Source organism: Lycium ferocissimum, chromosome 12 (genome assembly GCF_029784015.1).
Source record: "Lycium ferocissimum isolate CSIRO_LF1 chromosome 12, AGI_CSIRO_Lferr_CH_V1, whole genome shotgun sequence".
Lineage (NCBI taxonomy): Eukaryota > Viridiplantae > Streptophyta > Magnoliopsida > Solanales > Solanaceae > Lycium > Lycium ferocissimum.
In genome coordinates, this window is record NC_081353.1 from 30,036,881 (window position 1) to 30,047,444 (window position 10,564).

Here is a 10,564-nt window from a genome sequence, read left to right on the forward strand (position 1 = left end):
TCCAAGATCCAATGAAAAAAAGCAGAATGTTTTCTCATATATTTAAATATCATATCAAAGCAGGAAAAATTGGTTGGATGCTTCCGATTCTTTGATTCACCAAGAGACAGGGAAGTCAATAATGTCATCAAACTTTATTTTTTTCAGCTAATTTTTTGTTATAATAAAATTATAAATATATTGTAAAGCATGGGCGGATGAATTTAATTTGGAAAAGAAAGGCAAACAAAATGTTGTTTTGTCACAATGTCCTTAAGGTCACATGGCATAGTTTATTTGTATTTAAAAAGGAGTTTCCTAAAAAAGATTCCCTTAATAATTCGAGAGGGGAAAATTAGAAAATTCATGATAAAGTATGGTGCTTTTTTAAAGCCAATTGAAGAGAAACAAATGTATGACTTTCTTTATATTTTAATCAAGAATTTGACCAATTATTGCATTAAAATTGTAATCAAAACATTAAATATTGAAATAATTACTAAATAAAAATCAGATAGCAAAAGTTAGGCAGATTAATCTTCTTCTTCTTCTTATTTTTTTTTTCTGAGATGTTTAATCAAAACCTCAAACTGGACTTGTTAAATTCGTTTTCTTGGTGAAATAACTCAATCTTTTTGCCAGTAGTAGTAGTAATTTATGATTAATATATCAGTCAATTGATAATAAGAGTTAGACATACTTACACATACAAAGTTGAGTAACCTATTAATTTTATTGCAAATTTGCATTCTAAATTTTATCCATATATACGATTATTCAAATTGATTAATAATTGTATAAGCGAGATTAACTTCCAAAAAAAATTATTTTAAATCCTTTTATTAATATGCTAGAATCAAATGTCAATAATGTGCTTCAAGTTGGAATTTGGTATATCCTTTCGACTTTCAAGTAAAAGATACATGATTTTTGTAGCTTGTTCGGCAACTTTTTAAAAGGTCAAAAATCCTTATGTTTTTAACTTTTAAATAGAAGCTGAAGAAAGTAGATTTCTGAAAAATAAATTTTTTTGATTTTTTTAAAGAAAACAATTACCAATATCACCAAATTAATTTGTAATAACTTCCTTTTTATAATAAGACACTTAAAATACTTTTTAGAAAATATTGGTTAAACACAAATTATTAAAAAAATTGATTTTCAAATGATTTAGCTAAATGCAAACCCTACTCTCATAAAACTCTTTTTCTAAATACACTATTACTAAAAAGTATAGTATTTAAGAACGCTAATTTCAGCAGTTTGGTCCAACATGCTATAAGTTCAATTAAACAATTTGTTTTCAATTTGAATTAGGTATACCTATGAAAAAAATAAAAGACTGTTAACTTATAATAAAATTATATTGAACCCATTACTTTAGACCATGAATTCATTAAATTATATTGAACCCATTAACTTTAGTCCTTGAATTTATTTTAAAAAGACGGTTTGATAAGATTTGGTTGATTGACAAAATAACAACCAAAGGTACATCTTCTTTTCCTCCATTCAATTAGGTTCTCATTAAGCCAAGTATTAAACCCTCCGAATGTAGCAAGTTCATCAAAATTACGGATAAGAAATTTAATCATAGTTAAACTCTGAAAAAGAAATTAAACCTTCCATTTAATTTTCATATGTTTCCAATACACTCTCCATGACGTGGCAACTTTGTCAAATGAAAACGTGACACATGGCGGTGGGGGGTCCATCATAATAGTTAAAAAATAAATTATACACCCCCTCCCAATTTTCATCTCCTTCCCCCCCCCCACCCCCCGCCCCAACTAGCCGCGGCTCCCCCACCACCCCCAACCGCCGTCTCCCCACCCCACCAATAATTTCTTTCCCTTTTCTTCTCTTATTTAGGTCTATCAATGTCTTTACAAGACCCACTAACCTTTAATGAAAGGTGAGATAAAAAAAAGAGTCATAGTAATGGTGAATCCCCATTTTTTCCGGGGAACAAGATGGTAATACTACTTTTCAGATCTAAAAAGGTCAAAAAAAATGGTGGTAAGAAATAACATAATTAAAAGAAATGAAGTGTTATAATGAAGAAGAAGAAGAGAGAGAAAAAAAAAAAAAAAAAAAAAGGAAGAAGAAGAAGAAGAAGAAGAGGAGAACGTACAGTGGAGAAGAAGAAGAAGAGAAAAAAAAAAAAAAGGAAGAAGAAGAAGAATGTACAGTGAACATTTTGGTCGAAAGGGGAGGGGTGGGGTGGGTTCAGGGGACAGATAGGTGGGGTGGGGCAGGTGAGTTATTTTTTTATTTATTTATCTATTAAATTTTATTTAAAAGAGGTAAAATTTTAACCAAAAAAAAAAATTAAGGAAAAAAGAGTTGTCCACTCGCCCAAGAAAAAGTGGATTCAATTGTTGTGCCACGTAGGCAAAAGGTACCCAATAGGATTGAATTTGACTTTAGGTGCGATAAAGACAACTCGGTTTAGACTTTCACAGAGAGAAAATGTGATAAAGTTTAGGGGACTATCTATGACTTAAGCCTTTATTTAAGGTTTGCCTATGGTAGGACCAAGTGGAGAGCTAGAGAAATCGGAAAGAAATAGTAGCCTCACACTATTGATTGAAAGGTATTCAAAAATTAAAAGTTGACAACCAATTCTTTTTTTGTTCCTCTTAAAGTCAACCAATCAATACCTCACAAGCTTCAATGTGTCTTCTTCTTCAACATTTAAGTTACAATATTGATAGGCCATGTTGAGATAATGTTCAAATTACATCTACTGATATGTTAGAGTGAAACATTTTTCTCTTTTGGTCTTTTTTTGGACATCCAGAGTTACTTTTCAAAAAAATCGTGAGAGTGTGATAATATTCACATCCCTCGTTTTGAGTATTTACGCTGCAAATTATGTTTTGAGACTCGGTATCAGTCAATATTATCATTTGAGACCTGTTAACATGGTTTGGATTGGAATTCAATTGGCTCAGATAAGTTTCGACACCATTAGACCAAATTGTGGAAGTGCAAATTTTCTGCCATCTAATGCCTACAGTACTTGCAGTTCCTATACTTTTCAACACAAATTAAACTACCAAGTGAAGTCAAACAAGTTAGGATTAACTTGAGATATGAACTTGGTGAGTGTGACTAGAAGTCTTTGATTGTGTGCTTAATTTGTCCTTGCAATAAAAGCAATACAGATATTCCTTACATTTAGCACTAAAAAACATCATTTGTGTCCTAAATTGCCTGTGGTTACTGAAAAGAATATTATATAATTCTCTTAACCATGAGGATTAATGTGTTATGTTTCTTCATTGTTTTGAAAAGGTGACAAATAATGCATTCCTTATGGAATAAATGGAAAAGGAATCATCAAAATACGATGATGACACTAAGTAACAATTAAGAAGGTAACATATCTTGTCTAGGAAACATCGGTATGTTGAGATGACACAGTGATGTAAACCTCAATAAAATTTGGAAATGTGACTTTAAGTTAATGTAAATGAGAGATTGAAACACCCTCAAAAGTTAGTGATGGGATGGGTATAATATTGTCCATCTTTAACCAGTAGTTTTGGATTTGAGCTTTGGTCACAGAACAATTCTAAGAGCGCTTTCATCTTTAATATGTTATACGTTTTGCGAATATAAATTAGTCGGAATGCTAATAATGAATACCGGGTGGAAACCACAAAAAGATATATTAAAACAAAAAAGACAATTTCACATTATTATTTTGGACGATCTTTTCGTACCACTTTGCTCGACCTATTTACTATATATCCAATGTCCTAGAAAGACTAGATCATGTTTTGTAAATTAATCTCAAATTCAACAGTATTTGGCAAACTGAAATTAATATAAGAATGGTGCTTTGAATTATTTTTAGTTCATGTGACTTCAAAGAGAAAAAATCTATAGCATCTATCAATTTTAGATTAAAAGGCTAATTAAACATTGTTTTCCTATAAATCAACAGTCAGTGGTAATTAAGATTCTTGGATAAATGAGAGAATTTCTACAGTTTAAAGTTGGTTTGAAATTCGACTTTTTAGAACACAAAAGTGAAGGAAAAAATCAACTGTCACCAAAAAAAAAAAAAAAAAAAAAAAAAGCCAGCCTCATAAGTTATCTTGTTAAATTTGGTGTAATTTTACCAAAGTTAAATAAAATTGGACAAAGAGTCCTTGCGCATTAATCTTGTTATATTGCGCGTCTGTATTTTAATTTTAATCACAATTGAAAAAATTGCGTAACATGTTGAAAATTATGGATCCTTTTCAAAAGAAGTTGCCGTATGCTTTAGAACTAAGGAACTAACAAAGTGAAGGGAAAGAAAAAGAATACAAAAGTGAAAAGGGGAAAGAAAAGCTAGTTAAAAGGAAAATTAGTGCTCTGAAACTTTTATCTACTAACGTTGTAAAAGTATTTTTACACTATTAAGTTCTCTAAAATATAATTATGGGTACTTGCGTATAATAAGTGCAACTAATTACCTCAAAAATAAATCGGACAATCTGTTACAAGCTAAACTATAATAGTGATATAAAAAAACATTACAGTTTCAGAGTACATACGTTAAATTTCTGTCAATTTTGCTTCTATCTTTATGCTGTTGAAAAATATCAGAAGATCTAGAAACCTAAACATTATAGTTTTGGTTTTTATTAGCAGTTTCTTTTTGCATGGAATGATAGAAATTTGATGTAACATGACCTTAGTAATGATTTATTATGGCACATTATTTTGCACCATATGTAATAAATGTGATGTAACATGATCACACATAAATCATCAGAAAAAGAATTCCTTGCACGTATTTGCTTCTTCGCTTGTTATGGGTGACCATCACAAATTATGATGGACTGGAAACAACCTTGAATAAAAGTTCATCTTTATTATGTCCAGTAGTTAATAGGTTTTTGTTCTCACCCAGTATTCGGTTACTATATTCATTGGCCAGACTAGATTCAAATTCAAGCAGGGAAATCCAACATTAAATAGGAGTAAATGCTCTCTAATAAAGGCGGTTACATACTCAAGGTTCGAACCTGAGATCTCTGATTAAAAATGAAAAAATACATATCGCTCCACCACAATTCTTGTTTGTCTAATTAGCTGTAGTTCGTTCATATAACTAAAATATGTATGTTAGGTCAACTTATTGCTAAGTTATAATTATAAAGTTAGCAATTAAAACCTCATCTATATATCATGTTAATATGAAAATGAATGGTATTGAATGTTTGTCATTAATTTCAACCAAAAATATGATTCTGAAAAACATGCGACAACAGCCCACATGTGTTAGTGACGCCTACTTCTACAACTAGTACTAGTAAATGAAGGCTCACTTCTGAATTTAACATGCAGTTAGAGGAGGATCCATGTGTGGAGCTTAAAACTCCGTGACAATAGTTATTGTTCAATTAAGTGCTGAAAAGTGGCCGATGAATACTGTTTTAACAGTATTTTCTCCATTCTTAGGGCTTAAACCTGTTTTGATGGTTTTAGTTTGGAAAACTTATGTAAATGTATCCTTCGGCCAACTAGTTTACCAACATGGCCGAAGTATACACCACCTATACACTTTGGTAGATATGTTGTGTATAGGTATATGTATTGTATGTATAGCGTATGTATATTATATATATATATATATATATATATATATATATATATATATATATATATAGTACAGAATATACACTACCTATATAATGTGTACATATTTTGTAATTTAGATGGCAAAATGGTCTGTAATTTTCCATTTTAGTTTCCCAAGTAAAAAAAAGGCATCATGACCTCACTCTATGACCATCTTGAAATTCCTATTAAAAACGACATAAGTTTGGAAACTACACCTTTCATTGAACTAAAATAATAAAACGATTAGCTAGTTCAATGAGATGTTTTCCCATCAAACTTGAAAAGGAATAAATGTCTATTGTCTGTATGATGATATATCCACCATACATCAGTTTGAAGTTGATTGTTCACCACTAAGATGATGTTTTGCCATCAACGTACACTTTCTAAGTTTGATTTTTAGCCACTTAAAATGAGAGGTTTAACATCAGTATACTTTCTGGAGTCGACTGAAAATTAAACCATAAAATGCACATGGAAAAGGAATTTGAAATTTTGTAAACAAGATATGTTATTTGTTTCAATAAGTGAAAATGATCGATCAGATCAAATAAAAATTATTTACATTGATAATGTTTATTATCTGAACTCTTTGTTTAAACAACAAACATGTAATTGATCTGATTGAACTGATCTTTTAGAGATATTAAAAAACGAATGAAGTCCACTCTCTACAAATTAAATAAATAGTTGCAAATAAAGAGGTTTTTCAGTAGAAATTTTCTTATTGAGTGTGACTTCATACATGATCCTCCATTTATTATTTCAGATATTGGTCCACGAATGTCTGTTATGGAGATGGAAACATGATATAACATATTCTTATCTTTTCAACCAAAATGTTGATATTAGGAGAGGCTCATCAACGATGACGTACGTTCGATTTTTCGTAAGCAATATCAATATTTGAAGAGAACAGAATAAATCACTATAATGACAAGCAGTGTCATCTTATCATTTTTATATATACAATATATTTAGTAAAAAAAATCTACGAAGTAGTCTCTCGTAACATCGCTTGGTGTCCGCCCATGCTCGTCAAATAGACAGTATGTCCCTCTTTAAGTTCTATCTATGCATTGATAGTAAAAATAATATACGCAATTATGTCACTTATTAGTAATTATAAGTAAATTATTTGTTAAATCCTAAATTCTATCGTTGCATGAAAAAGCTTCATCATAACAAAAGAAGCAATTGAAGGGTTCTATCTACGACTTCTGCAAGCAATCGCTTGAAAAAACCAATTCCAACAATTTCAGAATTAGAATAAAATTCTAGTTAATATCACCCTGATATGTATTTGTTGGATTAAATCAATACAAAGACACTCGTACAAAAAATAAATGTCGTGACATTACTATTTTCATCATACTCAATGAACAGAAACAAAGTACAAGAAACTTAAATGACAAATTCTCTCAAACCTTCGAAAGGAATAAATTAATGACCACCTAAACATAATAGGTCCATCTGCTAAAGAATTACGTATATATACAATCTTGTTTGTAAGTGACACATCGCGTTCGAAGCTAAAGGAAATTTCTAGGGGTTCAATTGAATTTTCTTTATCGAAAAGTGCACTGCATAAGTAGAGCAAAAATTAAAAATAATTATTAAATATAAACGATTGAATCCCCTTATCATAAGATAATATTTTAGTGCAGCGCGCGGTAAATGAGGTTACAACATTAAATCCGATTACAGATTCAAATCCTAAATTGGTACTTTAGTGTAATTTTTTTGAATCCCCTTTTATAAATGAAACATTTATGCGGTATATCAAGGCTGCCCAAAAAGTTACTAGAAATACCCATTTAAGAAAAATGTTACACTCCATACATGTTCAGGAAAAAATATTCACAAAATCCCAGCAGATATGCTTGTTGCATACTTTCGGGCTATAGAATTAGGTTTACAAACATTAAGAATAGTTGAATCACATTGTTGTATACTGTTAAGATAGACAAATGCAAACTGTATATTCGAAGGTATACAATGTATATAACTGTTGCGATATAATCTTTTACGAGACGAATTTTATAAATGAGTACAGACAGGTAAATAGTTTATTCTGTCTCATGAAAATTTTCTAAAATTTCTTTATCAATTTTTGGATTCGTCAAAGAAATGCTTATTAACAAAATGTTGACACGTGTTTGCGCATTGACTTCTAGAGTCTTCCCTTATATTGCCCCTTTATATTCAGGATGTTGCTAGTGAACTAGGTTTAATTTATTGGACTTGCATGCAAATATAGCCAAAAATAATATTAACATCAACACATGCCCTGAAGAGAAATTGAATCGTTAGACAAAGTTGACACTACAAAGCACGAACAAGAAAGTTGGTCCAATTAATATAAAAAATTCATATAAAATTCGACACCTATGAAGGGAGACAAGAAGAAAGGCTTTTCATATCTTTTATGTACACTAATATATTTATTTGTCTCAATTGAGATATCGATTAATCGCCTGTCCAATAATAACAACAATGTAAATAACAATTAATAACAACGCAGGAGCAATTAAGTGTGTATATGAATACGTGCATGTAATTAGTCAGTTAATGTTGTCACACTTTTGATCAATATTTAGCTAGAGAAACTGCACATAATGATACTAGTTCAAGTCGAAGGAACAATCATTTTATTAAATCTGCTATGGCCCCCTTATATTGAGCATGTTACTAGGGAACTAGGGTTTTTGGACTAGCATACAAATAAAGCCAAGAATAATATTAACGTCAACACATGCCATGAAGAAATTGAATCGGGGGCGGAGCTCTAATTAAGAGGAGTCAATTGACACCCCTTCACTAGAAAATTATACTGTGTAAATAGGTTAAAAAGCTTTTTATGTCTATATACTATAAGTTGAATCTCTATGACTTTTTGTGTATTTACGTTTTTATAATTTGAATTCTTTTAGTGAAAATTCTGACTCAATCAATGATTCAAATCTTGGATTCGCCTCTGCTTCTCTGAATGTGTATTTGCGTATTTGGTTTTCCAGAGTCTTCCCATATATGGCCCCTTATATTGAGGATGTTGCTAACTAGGGATTATTGGGCTAGCATGTATAAATAAATCCAAGAATAATATTAACATCAACACAAGCCACAAAGAAATTTAATTGTTATACGCTATAAAGCATGAATAAGAGAGGTGGTCCAATTAATATAAAAAATCAAAGAGTATTTGGCCGAGGACAAAGTCATCTTGTATTATTCGTATAAAATTCGACACCTATATGCAAAGGGAGACAAGAAGAGAGGCTTAATTTTCATATCTTTTTGTACACTTTTTCTTTTGTCTCAATTGATAAGCTATCGATTAATCACATTCCCAATAAGAATCATAATAATAATGATGTAAATACTAACAATTAATCAATTGGTGAATCAATTGTTGTCAGACATACGCTTGATCAATATTTAGCTAGAGTAACTCCACATAATGATAATTGTTCAAGTTGAATTAGCAATCGTGTCATTTCTAAACAAAAGAAAACTCATGCTTTTAACCTGGCTGGGTTCATCTGTCCGAAAATCATAGTACTATATATTTCAGTTAAATATTTTTCTTAATGCGTGTATATATATAGTAGATGTTGAACCCTCTAGATTAAAATCTTGCTTCCGTCAATGTTTATAAGATTAAGTTACACTAACAAGTGTGTTTGGCAAGATAAAAGTCATTTTTCATAGAAAATAGTTTTCGGTGTTTAACTGATAAGTTAGATAATTTTGCTGAAAAAAATATACTAAATATTGATAAGAGAATGGAAAATGGGATAATGTTTTCATCAAATTTTTTAGTGTTAAAGAGTACCAATGATAATCTCTCAGTATTGCTCGGGGAAAGTAACACGATATTAAAAGTTAAGATAGTTGCAAGAAAAATTATTTCCATCCTTGAAGTCATTACGATAATCAATTTCCTCAAAAATAACTTTTGTTATATCAAACACATTACACAAGTCATGTTTTACGCAAATGAATGATTATACAGGTGTCTATTTGACAACGTTTAGTTGACAATAATACAAAGGTAAATGTAATCATATGTTTGCACAATTAATATATCCATCGTCAGTAATGTGATCATTGTTTTCGCAATTATAATATATAATATCCAGCTTCAATAATTAAGTTCTAACCACATCTTTATCTTTTTGTAATCAAAGGTTCGATTATTATTACATTTAACGTGATCCTAGTCTCAATAATTTAGAGAAAATCCAAAAATGAAAACGTGTTCTAGTAGAATTTTACTTGTCCACTGTGAGTGTGACTTCTAATTATTGTATGTTGTTTTAATTCAGATTTTGGTAAATGAAACAGATCGTGTATATTGTGTGTCCAAACATGGGACAAATGTTTTTTTCCCTTTGCTTTTCAGAATCTTGACATAACTGGGTGGATTACGTGTCACATTGTTCTACATGTGTTACCAATAATTGAGAATATTATTTTAACTTCTTTAGATCGATGTGTAATTTTTTCACGCAATGATATGTTGACCACATTATGTAATAGATCTTGAAAACTAATATCGTTGAACTTTCTACTCCATAAACGATATAAGTTGCATTATATTATGGTCGTGCCTTTTGTTACTACTTCATTTTGGTTTAGTTTATGCATTGACAAAATGGACGATAGTAAGATAAATTCCTAGATTGTGGGGGATGAAAAGATCTCTTCATTCTTAATTGAAGATCTCTAGTTCGAGCCTTACGCAACGTGAATTTGAATCAGCCAAGCACATAACAGTTATCGAACGCCAGATGAGAAAGAAAGACAAAACGACTATTATGACAATGATAAAATAAATTCCAAGAATAAAGCTGGTATGGTATCGATAAGAAAGTTGACTTTCTAGACACTTGATCAAGAAGTATACAATTTTCAATAATCAATGGAAGAATTAAAATAAAAGTATTAAAACACCATT